Below are 20,259 nucleotides of genomic sequence, written 5' to 3' on the forward strand. Positions count from 1 at the left end.
TAGAGCATCTTTCGATCAAACGTTGTGACAAATGCATGCTCTGCGCATGCGGCTACGTAATGCCAAACAACGATTAAGAAAGAAACGCTTTGTGAATCCTACTCTATGAGGCTCTGTTTAGGAAACTACCAGCACGCCTCAAGTTTTCTTGCGCAATGGAAATCGCTGAAGACGACTTCCTGAACATTTGCTGTACAGACCACCTGACAGTGAAAACAACATTGATATGGCAGTTGTGCGAGTTCACTAGCGTACAGTTTTGCGGTGATACCTTTGTGAATATTTATTTAGATATGCAAGCCGAACTGCGCAAATGGCGCAAGAGGAAGTTAGCGCTCTGCAACAGCGACATTGGGAGTGATGTCATTGAGTTTCAATGCACCACAACTTACGGCTGCATTAGACTAGTCAGGGAAGGGAAAATGAAACAGCTACTGCAGCCACCAGCCTACACGTAGAGAGCACGTGAACAAAGGTGTACTAGGTGCGAATGCACCAGCAGTTGGAAGGCACGAAGAAAAAGCAAAATGTTTCTACATGAGAAGCCCAGTGGTTCACCCATAGCAGGAACAGTCGTAAAGCTGGAGAAAGTGCACCGCACGCTTTAGAACACTGCTTCAAGTAATACTTACTGCACGTATGTGTGGAAAAAATTGCGAGATGCGAAATTCTCTTCCCAACGTTATTCATAATCATATGTCGTAAAGTTATCAGGCAAGAAATTACGGTCACATCAAATTAGAGGTTTGGATACTCGCTTCTCGTGCTTGTTATAACTCATGATAAGTAGGCACAAGTGAAGCAAAAATGAACGCATTTTATGTGTCGACGTGACAAGTAAAGAAATATATCCTGCAACTGTCAAGGGATAGCGAGAGAACGAATTTGGCATGCTCGTATACCGATAAAACAGGTTTCCTGCTTGACAGTGTTGCTGCTTATTCTTATTGGCGGCCAATTATGTCGTCTATATTTTTTCCTGAAGAGAATCACGTATAGCGTTTGCGTTTCGCCGAAAGCCACTCTCCAAGAAAGGCAGTGCTGAGTGGGTGCAGTGTATTTAAATATTGACGATCCCCTGCGCGCTCCTCATCAAATCTGCACGTCTGCCAAGTTGTCACCTAAACTGTCCTCTCGCTATAAAAACCTTTAAAATACAACCACAGCCTGACAAACTGCCGTTTCGACTCTGTGGAGTGACATGTCGAATACGTTTTTATTATTTTGCAACATTGTAGTTCTATAGACAATTTTTTAATGGGGCTGCTGATTTGCATGTTCGTGAAGTCACCGAGCTGAGGTGTCGTCTTCGTTTACGACGAAATCAAGGTCACATTTAAATGTTCAGCCTTCGGCGGCGTTTGACAGTACCTTTTCATCGAATAGCGACAGTACAAATGCACACGTAATAGAGTGCGAAAGAGACAGGCATCGAAATTCGGCGGTGTTAGTAAAGCAATCCCTATACGCACCTATATTCTATACCGGACAGCGCAATTAGCTACCGATTTCATCAGCATTAGTTTTGCACCGAAAATAGCGCGGGCGTTTAGGCCATTGTCACAGCCGCCGCGGTGGTACAGTGGTTACGGTGCTCGGCAGTGGTGACGGTGCGGCGGTCGCACCTCGACGGAGGCGAAATCCTAGAGGCCCGTGTACCGTGCAATGTCAGGGCACGTTAAAGATCCTCAGGTGGTCGAAATTATCCCGAGCCCTCCGTTAGGGCGTGCCTCATAATCATATTGTGATTTCGGCACGTAAAGCGCAAGAAATTATCATTAATATTGTCACAGAAATTCATGGCAGTCCTGATTGCTCGTTCTGAAATACTGAATGTATGTTATCGCTCATGCTGAAAGAGCATTCACGTAAAACGCTGTGATTTAGCTGATTTCAATAGCATTGTCCAGGAGAAAAAACAAACTACGGCATCTTTATGTTGCTGGAAGTATAGCTTGGTTGGCTGGTTGAAAAACTTTATTGGTTGGTTGAAAAACTTCATTGGGAAATATAGGTATCAGAAGAAAATTCCAGCGATAATCGCCGTACGAAGCTTCCATTCTCTCTGGCAAGAAAACTGAAATGCGGTGTGAAATAGCTGTCTGTACATTTGGGCACGAACCAATCATTCAAAGGACGGGCGTTGGTCGTGGTAAAACGTGGGTGAACTTTTGTCTCTTAATTGTGCGTATAAAATAAACTGCACAAAGGCGCGCGCGCAGTGCCATTCTTAATTTCAGGTAGCCTCATTCTATTACTCAATAAGTTTCCTCAAAGAGAAATAGAAAACTGCTTATCATGTAGAGTGCTATTTTTACTTAAATAGCAGATATCGCATTAAAAAGAATATTGAGGCAAGAGTTTTCTCAGCACCTGTTCAATTGCGACTCACCACCTGATTTGCAGGATTACATTAACTGCTCCTGATGTGTGTAATTGCCTCGCAGGGTCATAATTTCGCAAGTTGAAGAGCTTCGTTGCTTCACTTTATAGATAAAGCTATTCGCTGTTTTGCATACAGTTTCTGTCAGATTGAAAGTCCGTTCAATCTTTTCTTGCTTTGCTCTTCAATGATTCTGAAGTAGCATTATAAAGGCTGAACTAGACCAAAATTGCTGTTAAAATAAGCTGCACGGTCACGAAATAAGTTATCTCATACGGCATTCTCTCACAAACACTCTAAGTCCAAATATACTTGGCGAAAATGCACATGTGCAATATTCTTAACAACCGTTAAACAACTTGAGCAATGCAAACTCATGTGCTGCCAGACAAGCTCCATTTGCTAAAGACGTTCACGCTATGAGCGCTCGTTCGCTACGGCCGAAAGAGCCCTCTAACATTAGGAGGGCGTTCTGTTTGAACCTTTCATTAATTCAACGTTATTATAAATCTAACGCGCACAATTGGTATTGTATGTGAGTAGCCTTTTTCCACCTAACAGCTCACTGTGTCACGACTCACAAATGACACAAACAGCCCGTGGTAGGAAAAAAGGCAGCCACACAAGACACGACATGCCAGCAAACATAACGGTGGCATAAGTTTTGTGTTTCTCGTGTCGATACCTTCGCAGGCCTGCCTTGTTTTTTCTATATATACCACCTAACCCTTACGAACTTACTCAAATTTATGTTTTTTGAACGTTTACACGATACAAATGAACAAACGGCAGCTTCACCTGGGCCAATCGGTTAGTTGATTCTAGATGTGGTAGGTACAGCACGGCAATATTGGGATCAAAACAGTGGGAGACAGACCTGCGTGCTGCTTTTTTCTTCTTTCAATTTACTGTCGCGACTGTAGCTAGCACGTCAAAAATGAACCGAGTTTAACGCAAGTTGGGCCGCGCAAGAGCTCTCGTCCCTGCGTTGCCGGCCACTGAGACCGTGGAAGCAGCACGCCCGGTCGACACCGCAGCGGCATTAGCATCAGTAGCGATCCTCCTGGCACGTGACCGTGTGCACCCGTGCGTATCGGAAACGCTCGACTGGCTTCCAGAGCAGCAGGTTATTTCGCATCTTGGACCAGACACAAAAATACTAGATACTTGGAACATTGCCAGACTCATGGCTACTTCGAATGGCAGGAAGCAGAGAGTGAATTTCTTATGTGCACCGAACAACAGCTTGGTAACGTGTCCGCTAGCGCACGCGTATTGAGAGACCACATGGCAAAGAATGCGCATCTTTGTAGAGGCTGCATGTATTAAGGCGTCTTGGCCTAATTTTTTATCATTTTTTTCGTGTATTACCTCAGAATTTTCTTCGTTGATGTATCTGAGTTAGCTTCTTGTTGCGATATTGAAGTTTGTTTTTGTGTCATGAATGAGAGATTGAACCAAAACTAAAACACAATAGTGTCATGAGGAATTGCCTAATAATGGAAAGTACGCGTAAACGACAAGACACCTGGCTACTGCATTAACATCTGGAAGACTGCATACACGTCAGACGAAACGGAGAGCCGAATTTCGGCCATCTTTTTGCGACGCGACAATTAGAACCACGAACCCAAGCAAGCCTATTGTGCAATAAGCGCTCAAATAAACAATACTTTTTTATTGACATTCACGCCAGTAAGTGTTACACGGCAATTCTAGGCAGCGAGGACGTAGAACTTGTCCATTTGCTAAATACATAACCTTGTGTTAGTTGTTAAAGCGTACAATGTATCTTTTTCTACCTATATGTTACTCCCCGCCCCCCCCCCCCCCACCCCGTTTTTAACATGCCAAAAAGTGGCTTTGCAGAACAATAATTATGAGACAATCTTTACTGATGGGATACCTCGAAGTACATTCTTCTGCCTGAATTCTGATGAAAGCGCGACGCCCTAAAGCCAACTGAAAGCGCGACGCCCACATAAAGCCAACTAGAAATAAGTTTCATTGTAAGAATAAGTGGATGGTTGCACGACAACGTTTAGTAGCGGGAACCCAATAATGGCGCCTCACCAGTTATTCCTTGTGTTGACCATCTGTTTTTTTTTTTTTTTGAATTCTACCATGACAAGCGGCAACAGCGCATTGCTCTAAATTAGACCTCGCTTTTGACTCAAACAGCGCTCTTTGTGTGGTAACAGCACACTTTCATGAGCACACAGAACTAAAATTCCGGCGCAGTGTCAAGTTACTAGTTTAATTATTTTTCTTGTACCTGTTGTTTTAAAGTGAGGAAAGATGCAGTCCATCTCCGAAAAAATAGATAGAAGTACCAGCCATGAAAAGTTCTGATTACTGCTGTATTGTAATTTGCTAAAGCACGCTGATATATATGTATGTTCGACTTTTAATGATAAATACGCTGCTGAAATTGCGTCAAAGCGCCTTCCTTAAAAAATAGGTACAACTAGATAGCGCCCAACCGATCGGTAGGTCCGTGCACTGCTCGATAGCAAGAAATTCCTTGCTTAAGGGAATGCACAGAAGTCATTAGTCGCCTGAATTACGGTAATAAGAAACGACAGCTTTGAAAAGGTGCCTGAATATATCAGGTGCATTCCTTTGTGATTCCACAGCTCTTACACTTTCATTTGATGGAGCAAAAAGCTGACCCTAAATACGCGGCTAAGAGGCGCAAGTACCACGCTGCTTGAAGGCAAAACCTTAAAGACACATGCGCTAAATTCAAAAGGGACTTTCTGTACAGACATTTTGGATTTAGTTGCAGGCTGCGTGACACGCTGTGGTTCGAAATTCAGTGTAGCATCTGTGTTGTGGGGTAAAGAGCTTCGCTGGTGAGCCACTTTCCCAGAGTGAGACTGCTCTGCAATTTTTTTAGCGAGTGATGGTGATTTTCTGTATCCAGGAGTAGAAATGTGACAAAGTATATGCATTGCAGTGGTCCGACGCGTGTTGCCTAAATATATATATATGTACGACAGACTTCGTTAGTTTGTTTTCGGCTTCTTTCTGGCATCGTACCTAAGCTCGGAGTAGCAACAACCATGCGTGTCATACGACACCGCTGAGAGCAAGTAGAAGACCTTGCGATGGCCGTTTAACGTAACTGCTGCTCGCTATCGATTTACATCGAAGGAATCTGGCAAACTGCCGAACTTTTGATGCTGTCAGCACAGCGTGAACAGCGAAGCCTCTCTGCGAGGTCTTTGCAAAAACAACCATACGCACGTGGCAAGCTTTTCTGTCTCAGATAGATCATACTTCAAGCAGCTCGGAAGTAATGCTCACAATATTATCAGAATACTCGTAAACGTTCCAAATGCTTCAAATTATTCTCGAAGGCTGAGCAGTCGAAACAGAATAAGTGTTGCGAAACGTGATCGGTATCGCACAGGACGTGTCTGCGCGAATGCCCACTCTTTCTTCGATACTATGAAGTTCAGCCGCTTGGGGATAAGTTGAATAAGGGTGGCTTTGCGCTACTGATTGGCGAAAAGCAGACTTACGCAAGCTGTTACTTATGCTAAGCACATAAGTGTTTGAATAAACAACCTAACAACAACCGCAACTCATTGATGTCTTTAAATATCTTAACACACCGAGAAAACATTGGACTTGTTGGGCATTCTCGTAGTCTCCGCCCTTCGCCATTTGGCTCTGGATTGTCATAGCTGTACTCTGCACTATGCATTATGGCTAAGGATGATTCAAGTGCTTTCGCCCACGCGAACCTTTTGAATAGTGAAAAAGAAAGCTCACAATTTCTTGATGGAGAATGGCCCGTTTGGACTTCTCGCACATTTCCGTGTAAATTAGCAGGGCGAACAAAATTTTTTTTGTCCATTCCTCAGTAAACGAACGGACAGGCTACAGCGTTCCATGTAGGAAGTCTTCGGCATCGTTCTCCTGTTCTATGGTGACTGCTTGAGCCCCTACGGTCATAATAAAATATAGATATAGAGCGTACAAATTCCACGGTAAAAGCAGCCCGCCAATACGCGGGCTGCTTTTAGCGGGCTGCACCGGTCGTTCGGGCTGCACCGGTAGTGAGGTGGCGCTATCCAAGCGCCCCCTCTCTACCGGTGGCGCCGCCGCGCTGTGTCGGCTGCCAGCATACGAAGCATATTGTGGCGGAAAAATTTTATGGCGAGCAAAAAGCTTCAGTGTTCTTGCATAACGTTAGCAAAAACAAGTAAGGTGATTCAACAATTGCGAGTGTACATTATATGCAACTCTTGATACCTTCGTTCGTATGATAAGCAACATTAGAGTGACGCAATTTCCGTGGCCGCTAATAAAGCCATAGAGATATGGGCAGCTTACCTTAACCTTATGCAGATAGTAAAGCAAAGCCGCTGGGATTTGCGGCAACAATATTCTGTGCAGAAGGACTTAATTTTAAGTCTACAATTTACGGGCGATGTTTATGAAATCTATATATTTGCTTTTTATTGCTGTTTAATTGTGCTCAGACTTTTGCTGAATGGCTTGCATAAATAAAAACGACGCTGCTGTGACCCTTGCTTTGTAATGCGTCTCCACATCCACCAAGGCATTTACGACGTCTGGTAACGCTGTTTCTGTGTATTAGTTTTACTCCGTGTGAATCACGATAACGCACACGATTTGCTTAGTTCATGACATATGAATATAACAAGACCAACGGCACACAACTACCGCACTATATTGGGAACTCGCATAGTTTTCTGTTGCCGGTACAAAGTTCACACATTCGGGTGAAAGTGTCGGGCAGGACGTGAAAGTCTGCTTCGTATTAAATCGCCAGCCACCTCTGTTTAGCACATGCTTATGCAGATAGAACTACAGCTCGTAGAATTCCGCTGCCTTTCTTCAGGAAATTCCAACCAGACTTTCTTATTCTACTGCATATGCATGGAGTGAAATTTCACTCTTTCTGCAGCTGGAGAATTCCTGCACGAGGTGTTAGAGGTAAGCGTTATACGTAAGCAAGGGCTTTCATGTACTTTGCACGTTGGCTGTACAGAGAATCAGAGAGTGATGGCGAGCGAGGCACAGCACGCTTTCCTAAGCAGGAAGATTGTTTTCTTTTTGTCGCTTGCCATATGCGGGGCGCTTTAATACTGGTTCTCTCTACGTGGAGCACATTGATAACGCCTCAGCTGTAACCTTGACACTCACAGTGCTCATCTCGGAAGCTACCATCTCCATCGAAAAAGCAAAGCGCGTTAAACCCCGAACTTTTGCATAGGAATGTTTGAAAGAAGCTACGACCACACACCACTCAGATTTTTCTTCACCTCTTTACAACCTACGGGTGGACATGTAGATAGCTAGAGACACTGAAATAAGCGCAGAAGTACATTGCCATATGGTGTTCCATGTAAGAGTGGTTAAAAATAGGCACAACTGCGACTAGCGAAGTCAGATTATTATAACATTCGCCTCTGTTCGCAAGAAATAAATAAGAAAAAAATGAGCGAAATTATAAATGCTCTTCGCTCTGTCTAATTTGCATCCTGAAAAAGGTCGCTTCGGTCCTTGTTTTTGCTGTTGCACTTTTGGCACCCTCTTTGCTTAGAACAAGCTGATTACCATATCGCACGTTCCGGATAAAAAGTAAGTGAATAATATTATCCCACTCAAACGAGTGCTTAAGAAGCCTGAACAAGTCTAACGTTTGCATGCGTAGAAGGAGTTCAGCAATCTTTCCGCTGACTACATTTGCAACCGAAATAAAGTTCAACGTTTTGTGCTATCATACCTGCATGCCTTGAAGTCACCACACATGTAGAGGGGGGTACCAACACGTATTTCATTCGCTTTGCGCAATACCAGCTGCATTTGCATTCCCGGATGATTCGCTTCCGATCGCATTATTTTGAGTATTGAGATTGCACCATGCCGTTTGAATGCAACTGCTTATTGTTGGTAAAATAGACTCTGGAAATCTTGTTGTTCATCCTATAAGTTTAAGCACGGCCTCATAACCTCATTTCAGTTAAGGAAATCCTAACTGAATATTGATAAAGACTTTGTGCCAGGGGATTTTAGTATACTATTGTTTCACGCTATCCATATACACTGAATGCTTCCAATGAGCAAGGTCTTCTTAAAGTAGGGAACTGTAATTGCGATGCAGCACACCTAGATATATGATGCTCATATCAAAGCATGTCCATCACTTTTCTGAAGGACTGATGTGTCTGTCATTGCTCTCTGCGTCTGGGTGGTGCATTACAAATAATTCAAACACAAAACTTCGATGTGCTCAGTTTCCGTTATCAAGTACACTTGTCTTAATAGAAAATGTGTCATAACTGAGATTTTGAGCGCTTTATAAGACACTATGTTAGTTACAAGCTAGCGCATTCTTTTGCCACTGGCTACATTTTTTTGGGACGCGAATAACAGCATTTAATGTTACAGAGATAAGTAAATAATATTACTTGAAGTGAACTAAATTAAAACAGTGAAAGATAATGCTAGAGTGAAGCCGCAATAACAAATGAAACGCAGTCAGGTTTTAGGTCGAGTCGCACAGCACTCGAAAAACAGGGTACAGAAGAAAATATAAAATAACTTGACCGAAATGCGCAGGAACTCACGAACGGAGAAGAATTTGTCGGTGTGCACGAATGCATGTACGGCAATATTTGAAATTATAATATTGAGCAGACAACACCAACACCAAATTTCACGACAGTTCGGCGATTTTTTTGCATTAAGATTGTAAGCTGAACGAGTTGGTGGGAGTTCATGATGCTTTTCGTGCAGCGCTCACGAGTAGGACAACGAACGGCGGAAGCACAGGAGACATGCGCTGACTCTCTACTGAAATTTATTTTGAAAAGCAAGAAGAAAAAAACGCCAGGCCTGCGCTGAAACCGCAGCACAGTCACAGCGAAAGCTGGAAGAGCGGCGTTTCTAGAGCACGTTGTAAGATCATTTGGGGCTACAGTAGAAGTGCACTAGAAAGGTACCCACTACGACATAAATCACAATTTTTGTGAAGTTGTGAAGCACCTACTAAGCCATTATTTGTCATTCTGCTGAGAAGCGAGGCACCAGCTACACGTCTGTAAGGCATTATTTGCACTTTGTATACGCGACGACTGATGACGATGAAGAATTATGGCTCAGCCCTTTATAATGGGTTGGAAGCTTTAAACGGCCCATCAGTTATGTAATTTGCATTGGGTGACGCCCGGTTGCTCTTTCCCGCTCCCGTCACGCTGTAGAACATACGTTGACGTGGGAGAGAGACGGGGGGGGGGGGGGAGAACTTTACTGAGAGCCCGAGGAAATGGGTCATGCTCTTATGGGCTTCCTTGGCAACCAATACAAGTGCACTTGCGAGGAACCCACTACGCTATAAATCATTGTAACTTTAGTGAGACACCGAGGAAATGGATCATGCGCTTATGGGCTTCTTTGGCAACCAATACAAGTGCACTTGCGAGGAACCCACTACGCTCTAAATCATTGTAATTTTACTGAGACCCCGAGGAAATGGATCATGCGCTTATGGGCTTCCTTGGCAACCAATACAAGTGCACTTGCGAGGAACCCACTACGCTATAAATCATTGTAATTTTTGAGAAGTAGGGCAGCAGGCACTATGCCATTTTTCGTCATTCTACGGAGAGCCGAGGTACCTGCTAAACGCATGTAAGGCATTATGCGCACTTTGTTGATGCTGTGCCTGATGACGACGAAGAATTATGGCAGAGTCCTTTGTAATGGGTTGGAAGCATTCAACCACCTACTCGTTGCGCAATTCGCATTGTGTGACGCCTGGTTACAGAATTCGCGTTGTGCGACGCTTGGTGCTTATTTTACTCTTCTACCGCGCTATATTGCATATGCTAATGTGGTTCCTTCCCGACATGAAGCCTGTATAGGACCTTTTTGCAAAGCAGTTTCAAGCACCGGCATGGCTCAGAGGTTGAATACTGGGCTCCCACGCAGAGGGCCCAGGTTCGAACCTCGTTCCATCCTGGAATTTTTTTCTTATTTAGTTTTTTTCCTTATTTCGAGCGATACTGGTTACGGACACCGGCGGCGGCGGCGGCGGCGGACAACTACGGCGCCAAAAACGGCCGGTGAAATGATCTCATAACAGCTTTCGCTGTAAAAGAAAAAAAGAAGGAACCACTAGCTGCTGAGCACATGGAGAGGCGTAAGATGTGGCTATTAGTTGAGGGCACGAATCCATCAGTTTTTATCAATGTTGTTGCTGTTTTTTCTTGCTTTTATTGAAGAGTGCTAATCTCGCGGCCCCACTTAATAGCGATAATGGCCTGGTGTTCCTTCTTTGTGATTTTCTTCTTGCTTTTAAAAATAAAGTTCAGTTGAGAGTCAGCGCCTGTCTCGTGTGCTTCTTCCGTCCGTCGTCCTACACGTTAGTGCTGCACGAAATTCATCATGAGCTTTTCATGTATCAGTGGGCTTTGTTTCAGGGTCATTGTCCTGGCGATGAATGTAACTGTAACCGAACACCAGGCGATCGCGTGTAATTGAATAACACGTTAACCCTTAGGTACTGCCACCACAGTTATTCTCGGTGCACACGTGCACTTGTGTTTGACATTGCAATTAAGTTCCTCACCTCTGAAATTTATATCTGATGCCTATACAGCAGCGAAGAATAAGAACATGAATATCGTTAGAAAATGTGCAATTGAAAGCTATAAATTTGCGCAGTGAATATGCTTAGAGATAAGGTGGCCTAGAGTGGGTTTCGTTAGTGTAACCACAAACACCGGCACAGTGTATTGTTATCAGTTTTGGCATACGCAGTTGCATTCAGCCACTGTTGTTAACCGCGAACGCTCCAGCAAATTTTCAAAAAGGTGATGTGCCTCTCGCTGAATATCCTTTTTTTTGTTCGTTTATTGACACTGTCAATCCCAAAGAGGAGTCGAGACACATAAATTCACAAGAAAACTCAATGTTAGCTCGTCGAGCAAAAAAATTACACGGCAGTGTTTATAAAAGTGGCATGCTGCTAATAGAGGCAAGTACACTTATATTGTGCACACTGAAAACAGAACTCGACAAAAGAAAAAAGGCGAGGCCATAGAGTTAATGACAAAACGAAATTCATTGATATTGTGCGCATCACAAAAGAAGGGAAAACGCATGCTAAGACGCATTCGCATCAGACAAGATAAGTGACTCTAAAACGCTGATGATGTAATGTATGAGGACTTTATCTATTTATTTATTTATTTATTTATTTATTTATTTATTTATTTATTTATTTATTTATTTATTTGCAATACCTACAGCTCCCGTTTGGTGGATCAGTATAAGGGGGGGGGGTTAAAGTCGAAATACAAATGCAGATACAAAATAAAGTGCATATTGGTGACCCGTCATCAACAGTGGCGGTAGTTTATTTTATTCTTAAATTCCCCGCTAAAATCTGAGCCTCTTATTTCCTTTTTCCGCCACTTTATTTTTCTATTTGCAACGCGGTGTTGTTGCGCCAAAGGACTTGGATAATACGCAGCAAACCAAATAACGTACTATTCATAAACCGCGAGATCCGATGTTTTATAAGCAAAGCGAAATAGACACAGTTAGGAATTTCTGGCATAAAAAAAAATATAGCGTAGCTTGCTGTGGAAGCTCAATGCTAAAGATTTAGACAGCGGAGCTTATGGGCACCTAGTTAGTTCTGGTTCTTCCTGTTTTGGTAAGTTTTGCAAATTTTCTCTTTTTATCTTCCTCTATCTATTTCTTTCTCTCTTGTCTCTGCTTTTTAGGTATGTCATTTTTGTCTGTGTTTATTTATATTTCTTTCTTTCTCTCTCTCTCTCTCTCTCTATCGATTTATTTCTCCTTCTGAGTCTTTCTATATTTCTCTTTCTTTGATTCTCTGTCTTTCTCTCCTTCTTTGTCTTTCTTCCTTCCGTTCTCTCTATTTCTCTCTTTCTTTCTATGCTATGCTTGACTATCTCCCTCTTCCTCACCTTCACGTGTGCCGTCCTCGCCATCACTTCCCTTTCCCGCCCCCTCGCAGTACATAACCTATATAAGGCTATGCTATGCTCTGCTACTGTACCTAGATAGCCAAGCGGTTAAGACGGATTGTGGATGCGCGGGCTCCAATCTCGGCTCGCCAAAAAGTTTTTTCCCCTATAATTTGTCTCTTCCTCTATCTTAATTTCTATTTCTTTCTCTATCTCTTTATTTCTCTCTTTCTGTACTCGTTGTCTCACCGATCAGGGTTATTGCATCGCACGCCGGAGAAATAGCCGCAGGTGTTTTGGGAGCAAATCAGAGCATCAAGGAGACGGCGATGAAGAAGAGGACGAATAAAGCGCGCGCCTCTGCCTGATGATGATACTTTTCTGTTTGCGGCTCACGGACTAACCGCCGCCGTAGACAGTTCCGCTGTTAAAATTAATGTGGCCACAAAAACTGCGTCTTTCACTTCAGACGCCCACTTATTTGGCGAGAGGGACATTTTTCACGGAATATCTAGAAGCACCATGCATACTACGACGTCCACGGAAGCTACCATGCCTCTAGTTCGCGCGAGTTTGCGTTCTTTGAGCCAGAAGGGATGCACAAAACGAAGCAACTCTTTCGCCGAAGCAGAGTCGCAAGAACGAGGAAAGCGAGTGAAACTTGTTTTTTTCGATCCCACTACGAGCGAGCGCTGGATGACTAGGTTTGTAAACAACCCGTATTGCTGGCGCAAAGTAACTGCAGGTATATGTCTTCCCTCGTAGCAGCCGCTGTCGGTAAACAAAGTGAAGGGCAAAACGATGCCTCTGCGGTACTGCCAGAACTAGCACATCGAACGTGAAGAAATGATGTTATCTCGTCCGATCCAAGGCAATACGTCTGCGCTACAGAAACCGGAACAGGTGTGCCTAAAATATTAACCGCATACGCTGGCTTGAAGCATATAAGGATGTCGAAGGACGTCACGTTTTAAGTGGGGATGGGTAGACGCCTATCCTGTAAATTCACGGTTGCTCGCAACTGCCGCGCTTTAAGCGATCAAGCTCGAGTGTTTTTCAGGCTGTTTTCAATAACTCGCCGTCAGTAAGACTAATACACACGTATATTCCAAATTTTTCACTACATGTAGGTAATTCATTATCACTTAAAACACACAGGATGTGGTTAAGGAGCACTTATGAAAAAAAAAAAAAACGTCTGAAATAAGGGTCCGAAAGAGCTTCAAATAGTCTAGATCTCTTTAGTATACTTCCTAAACCACTACAAGGAGCTTCGCTCGTTCCATTTGTCTGAAAGAAAAAAACATTCTAACACATTTTACAATTATATTCCGGTTATCTCTTCGAAACACTAGCCATTAAACAAGAACATTCTGAAGGGAGCGCATACCTCACGGTTCACTAGGAGTTACACATATGTCGAAAGGGCTCATATAAACATCTTGTTTGACGGCATAGCGATTGCAGAGAAGAGGCAAATTATTAGAACAGAAATATTTTTCCAAAAATCTACGAATGATGACTTCTTATTCCACCGTAATATGTTCATTTTTTTCCATAAACATTCTATTAACTTTTCTGTACGTGGTTCCTCTTATGATTCACGCTGGAATAATTTTGACGTGCACCTAAACCTCAGCACACGGGCTGGCTTCCATTTCGCCCTAATTGAAACGGGGCTGCCGTGGCCGAAAAAAAGAATCCACGTCCACCAGGGTTGGGAACGAGTAAAACGTACTATGCGGTAAGAAACTGTGATATATGAGCAGAGGCTCTAGATACTAGCATAAATTACCTCCCCATGCAAGTGGAAAACTACAAGTCCAGAAACAATCAAACGCATTAACGTCAGCAATGAAGAAGCTGTAGGCGAATTGCGTTTCGTTTGGGTTTTCCTATTCTCTTTTTCCATCTAATTCTTACCATACGAACACCAGCGAGCAAGCTCTTTAAAGAAAGTTTCCAACTTACATTATGAGGGAGGAAACAAAGACTGCTATGCCAAGCTGCAAATATAAAAAAAAGAATATACCAAGTCTGCTAAGGTCGAGAAGGCGGGTTCGATTCTTGGCCACGGCGGCCGCATTTCAATGGCGGCGAAATGCAAGAAATTCCGTGTACTTCGGTTTAGGTGCACGTTAACTGACTACGTGGAGTCGAAATTTAACTGGAGTCCGCCACTGGCGTCCTTCATATTCATACAGCAGTTTTCGCTCAAAAAATCGAGAGATATTTTTATTAGGCCGGTGTAATGGGAATATCCTTTGTCAGCATTCGCCTTATGCATAATAATTTACGCATGATTTTTGAGCCTCTGTCAAGCTGCAGGCCGCAGCTTTTAGCCCTGAAAACCAATCCAAATGAATTTGGAAAAAAAAAATGAAGAACTTGAATTTTAACTAGCTCTATGTGTGAGAACTGTGAGCGAGTAACGCCTGATCATTACAAGCAGGCTAATTGCCTTTTTGTCGCCCTTGAAACAGGGACGTCCCTAGAAATCATCCTCTCGAACTATTTACTGTCACTTGTGTTAGTACAAAGGAAAATGTAGAAATAACAAGAACCCGCAATGTGAACACACGAGAACCTCTACAAACGCCAAACCAACAAAATACAGCAGCCTTCTCTGAGCACGTTTCCTGTGCTCAATAATTTGCTACTGCCTGAAAGTTGTTTCTATACGTAGCACCTTTCTAAACGTATCATTGCATTCCAATCCGCGCTGCACTGTGGAAGCTAAACCATTTACTGCTAATTTTGCGCAATTTACCAGCGCTGAAGTCAGTTAAAATTTGTCTTTTTTTTTGTTGCTCAGCCCACGCGAAATAGCGCATCAGCAGACGCTTTCTTGCCACATAACGATCGCATCTTCTAGTCACCTTTCGCAATGTGTAATTTTTCGCGAGCGTCACCTGCAATAGCAACTGTGTCAGCTGCACTGCTAAACTCCATTACCTTTTATTGCTCGAGAATCTAGATGCAGACGGGGAATTTTTCGACTAAAGGAATCTCATTGCTGACGACAAGTCATGGCGACTCTTAGCTTAAACAGCTGCCCATAGGTGCGTACTGCATCCTCGCTTGCTAATACTCGTAGACGATTCCGAACCGAATGACGCGAAGCCTCTAATGTTTCCTCTTCTTATTGCGCGACGAATATTTGATGTGGACTATCTATTCTCGGAGCTGCCTTTACAAGAGGGACAAGAAAAACAACGAGTGTCCTGTTTTAACCGCTGCCGCTTTCGCGAACACCAACGGCGTCCGGTGGGGACTTCAAGCTCGGCCGACGGCAGCAGTTGCCGAGTCGTGCCGTCGGAGGTCAGCTGGGGCCCCTGATCGACGACGCTCCGTGCCTCGCATGCCGATGGCGGCGATGCAGGGGTTTCCCCGGCTGAGCCGTTCCAGCGGCAAAGGGTTGAAGGTCCTTCCTGCTGCTGCTAAGACCTTCTCCTCATCGGACCGTTGGAATCGCGTCAGAGCCGCTCCACCGCAGCAATCGCTATCGGGGCCTCTGGTATGGACGGGAAATTTGCCCGCCCACGTACGCCCAGACATTCAGCTCGCTTTCGGTCGCATAATTAGTGCCAAGAACACATTCGAAGATTCGGGCGCCCGTGTTCGCGGTACCAACCTTGGTCAATCGTTGGCAATGTGCTCGAACGGCGCTCACCATAGTTAAGTATGACGTTGTGAGCACAGAAATGATATACTAGCACCGAAATGTGCCCACCAGCCACAATAAATACAATAAAATGTGCACACCGTATTCCTACATCCGATCAGAAGTCCGCAAAGCTGCTTCAGCGTAGTTATGCAGCCCCTCGTGGCAACGGCTCTGACGTGACTAAGTGCTGCGCATATCAACGTGAGGAATTCGGGCCCATAAGCCACTTGTTTCTCGGTTTCGTAATGTCCTTCGCCGAGACCTTATACAGTGTGACGTACAAGCGCACCGACAACAAAATTCTCACAGCAACTCTGACATGCTTCACATCTGGCGTACATAGCATATCAATTGCTTACACGCTTTTGGAATGCTTGTTTGCAATGAAACACGAATTCGACTGCTTCTGGTTGTTGTTTCTCAATACATAATCATGACAGGTGTTTGCGTTGGGACGGTGACTGGAGATGTGTGCTAGAGTATATTTATTATGATCGCCGTGTCTGGGTTTTTACCTTCGCTGAAATATTTCTAGGAAAGAACGCTTAGATTCTGATGTGTGCCTGAGCTTGAGGAATACGAGGAGATATGCACACAAAAAAAACTCAATGCGATAAGCGATCAAGTTTTTTGTGCACTTGCGTCATGTACGTTAATCCAACTTGTTTTCTTTAGAGCTACACATTAGTTGAGGCTGGCACGTAACTTTTAGATGCGCCATTATCAGGTCCTTGCCCCCGTGTTTCATGTAGCTTCTAATCTAACAGCGAAATAATACTTTCGCTTCTTTCTCATGTCACAAGATGTTCACAAAGTTCATTTCGCAGTGTACCATTGAGTTTTTGAAAATGTTGTGCAGCGACATGTTTCAGACACTCATATACACATTAGCGAGAACTAACCGACAAACAAGCCAAGGAAATTATAGGGCATGTTATCTGAAGTAACTGTGATATAAATGTGAAGAAATTAAAAGTGGACGAAAAAGTAACTTGCCGCCGGCAGGGACCGAGCCTGTAACCTTCGAATCAGGCGCCCGATGATCTTCCCCTTCCTTCGTTCAGACGCTAATGGAGTGACACGGAACACACGTCCGACATGCACGGCGCCGTTACGGAGTATTGACGAGCATTGTTCAGTTCATGTAGCTTTGTTCGGTGTCATCAAACCTGCAGTCTAGATTGCGTGGTAACCATAAGTCGGGGAACCGGAAATCTGTCTCGTATGTTGACGCTGCCTGCATTACATTCTCGAAGGATAAATAATGGCATAGTTATTTCTACTTGCGGCCACTCGTCTAATATGAAAAAAAGATGTCGAGTTCCCCCTCCTTTCCCCCATTTTCCTTTATTATGAAAAATCGGCACAACTCTCATAGCTTCGACCTTGTGGCCCCCACGAGTTTCTCTCGCACTGGTAAACACTAAACAATTTCTGAATCTGAGAACTACCACTTTATTTTTGACACGTAGACCTTGCCCTCGGTAGAGAACACTGCGCTGAAGTCCATGTAATGCAAATATTTTGGAGTACCTACCGGTTTCCTCCTACAGAAATAGCACAGCTACCAAAGTCTGAAATGCATGCCCTGAGACACATACTCTGTTTTCGCATACGTAGACCTCGGTTGGCTCAAAACTCTGTACTTCTAGATCGGTGAACTGCGCTGTGTGGATCCGCTTATTAACAAATTATACATGCAGCTTTTTTTTTTCTATTCACTTGCGCCTCTACAGATATCTGGTCGTTTTTTAGGTCATGTAAATGTAGAAAAAGAAGAGAGGTTGTCTAGTGAGCGGCTGAAACCAGCACAGACCATTAATCAATGACTTTCCACACAAATCGAAGCGTCTTTAACTTCTGTGCACAATCACTCGTACGATCAAAATCAACGTGATTCACCGAATTCGATCAGCGTTTTCTCTGTTATCATGCTCCGTACGGTGTCGGGGAAAACGTTGGTTGGGAGTCACGTGGAAGAATATTTCCTCATTCTTCAATTCATGTTGACAAAATTTCACCTGGGTTCATCCACAGTGATTTCTTTAGTACGAACTTGAATCATTCTAAGGCCATCCCTTACTACCACTAGGCCCATAGGCACGCGCACGAGGGGAGCAGAAGAGGCAGCCACCCTCTCTCCCCTTCGCCTCAGTCATTTGAGGGGGACGTCAAGCCTTTCACACACCTTTCCTCAAATGGACCTGTCCCGTAGATGTTTAATGTGCAAAGTTATGGCCATGCATGCACGTTTTGGACGATAATGGCGGTAGGGGAGCAGCGATATTGCACTCGAAGAGCTGTTTACTTCGCATTTGTTGTGGGAGGCACGTCGTCGCTTACTTTTCATTTGTGCATCCATTGCTAAGCTTAGAAGCTTTTGTTTTTCGTTCGAACGCGACCAACGAGAGAGGGGGGGGGGGGGTGTCACCACAAGTCAACTCAGGAGCTTCAAAACGCATCGCAGGGCTTCAGAAGACCAAATGGCACACGTATATTCAACGGGTACTCTAAGTTTTACAAGAACCTCCAAGACGAACAGTTCTTTATATACACCACTCCTGACATTTTGAAGAACAGTGAGGAGAGATTGGTAGTTAATCAACTCGCACAAACATAAGCAAATGATCACAGAATATGGCCAAGCAATAAAAAATTACCGACAATTACGATACTCCCTAATGCAAGAAGTGAGCGCAGCTCTTCGCGTGTTTTCGTTTGCCGATATACTGAAGGAAACAAATTCAGAGAGGTTTGTGTGTACGTTCAGTTACAGAGTACTTATTGCTTTTGTTTTGTTATTATCATTTTCTTCTTCAAATGTATCTATTATATTTCGTTCCTTTCTTATATTTATTTTCTCTTGACGTCTCTTGTTATTATTACCATTGCCTGTATTTATTTTTTTCTGCTTCGACGCCCCAAACTGCAGTTGCGTACAACGCTTTGTTTTTATTTATTTATTTATTTATTTATTTATTTATTTATTTATTTATTTATTTATTGCCGATTTCTTCTTTTCTATTTCTTTGCTATTGTTGTAGTTCACATTTATTTATACTTATTTTGTGTGTCGGCGATGCAGGTTTCAGAGCAATGCGGCCGGCCTCAAGAAAAGAAGAGCATCGCGTGATTCAAGGCACTCGAGACAGGCAGCTACGGCGACGGTCAACATGGAACGAAGCTCAACACAGGAACGGGCGCCTAGGAGCTGCACCCTGAAAACGATCTACCATCTGCCCGGAGCAGTGGACCTTTGGAAGCCACATTTCAGTCTGTCACGATTTGCCAGTGCAGTGTCCAGTTATCGTGAATCAGAAAAACGAGCCCTTCAAAGTCACCTTCTTGCCTTCATGTAGTAGAAATCAGCTCGATAAAGTGGCAAAGTCTCGATTGGTGGGTTTATTCGTCGGTTATATGCTCTGGCTTGCCTCGCGCGTGCCTGTTGAGTACGACGGGATAACTAAACGGCTATAAAATGCAACAACGCTAATACCTCAGTTTTTTCGCGTGTTTCCTGTAATAATTGGGGTAAGTGAATTTCATATCACGTTTTTGACCATTGTTACATCCGTCGCACGAAGTGTACTAAATCGCCGGATCCTCTTGTTTTTCCTTTTTTATCAATGAAGCGCTACACTAAAATGTCGCATCCACAAGCTTCTTTAAGAACTACTTCCATAGAAATGGAGTTGGTTCTTAAAAATCTCCAGGGAAACTAATGCTAGCGCATAAACAGAATGGCAAAAGCAGACTTTACTGCCATGTTACATTTTCCTACACATGGTTGCGAACTTCTTCACTGCGTACCAGGCACTCAGTGCATGCTTATAAACATTGGCAATCTAGGATACTATAGATATTGGCTAAGATAACGACAGTAGGTCCTGTCCACTTCTCTAGATAAGGTTAGCCACTTTTTGTAAGTGGAGCGATATGATATACTTGAGGAAACGCATTTCCTGAATATTGCACAATAGTATTGCGGTCTTTGATATTGAAATAGGCAAATAGATCAAATAATTCAGTTACAACTTAAGTCAACGTGATTATCTCACGATGTACAGTACAAAGAAAAAAGCAAGCGCTGCATCCATTCTGTCTGGTACGCGCTAATGAACAAAACAATTTTACTATTTCAATTACTCATCAGCAAACTTAACTGACTAACCGTGAAAACAACGTTCATAAAATTTTAAAATACACTATACTGCGTCGAATTCAAGAAA

At 43.5% G+C, this 20,259-nt stretch overlaps 1 protein-coding gene across 3 annotated transcripts in view; it reads right to left on the minus strand.

Moving 5' to 3' along the window:
• Positions 1–20,259, minus strand: part of LOC119395758 (inactive serine protease PAMR1) — a 61,524-nt gene that overhangs the window by 34,403 nt on the left and 6,862 nt on the right. The gene's annotated exons all lie outside the window — the stretch shown is intronic.

Source organism: Rhipicephalus sanguineus, chromosome 6, assembly GCF_013339695.2.
Source record: "Rhipicephalus sanguineus isolate Rsan-2018 chromosome 6, BIME_Rsan_1.4, whole genome shotgun sequence".
NCBI lineage: Eukaryota > Metazoa > Arthropoda > Arachnida > Ixodida > Ixodidae > Rhipicephalus > Rhipicephalus sanguineus.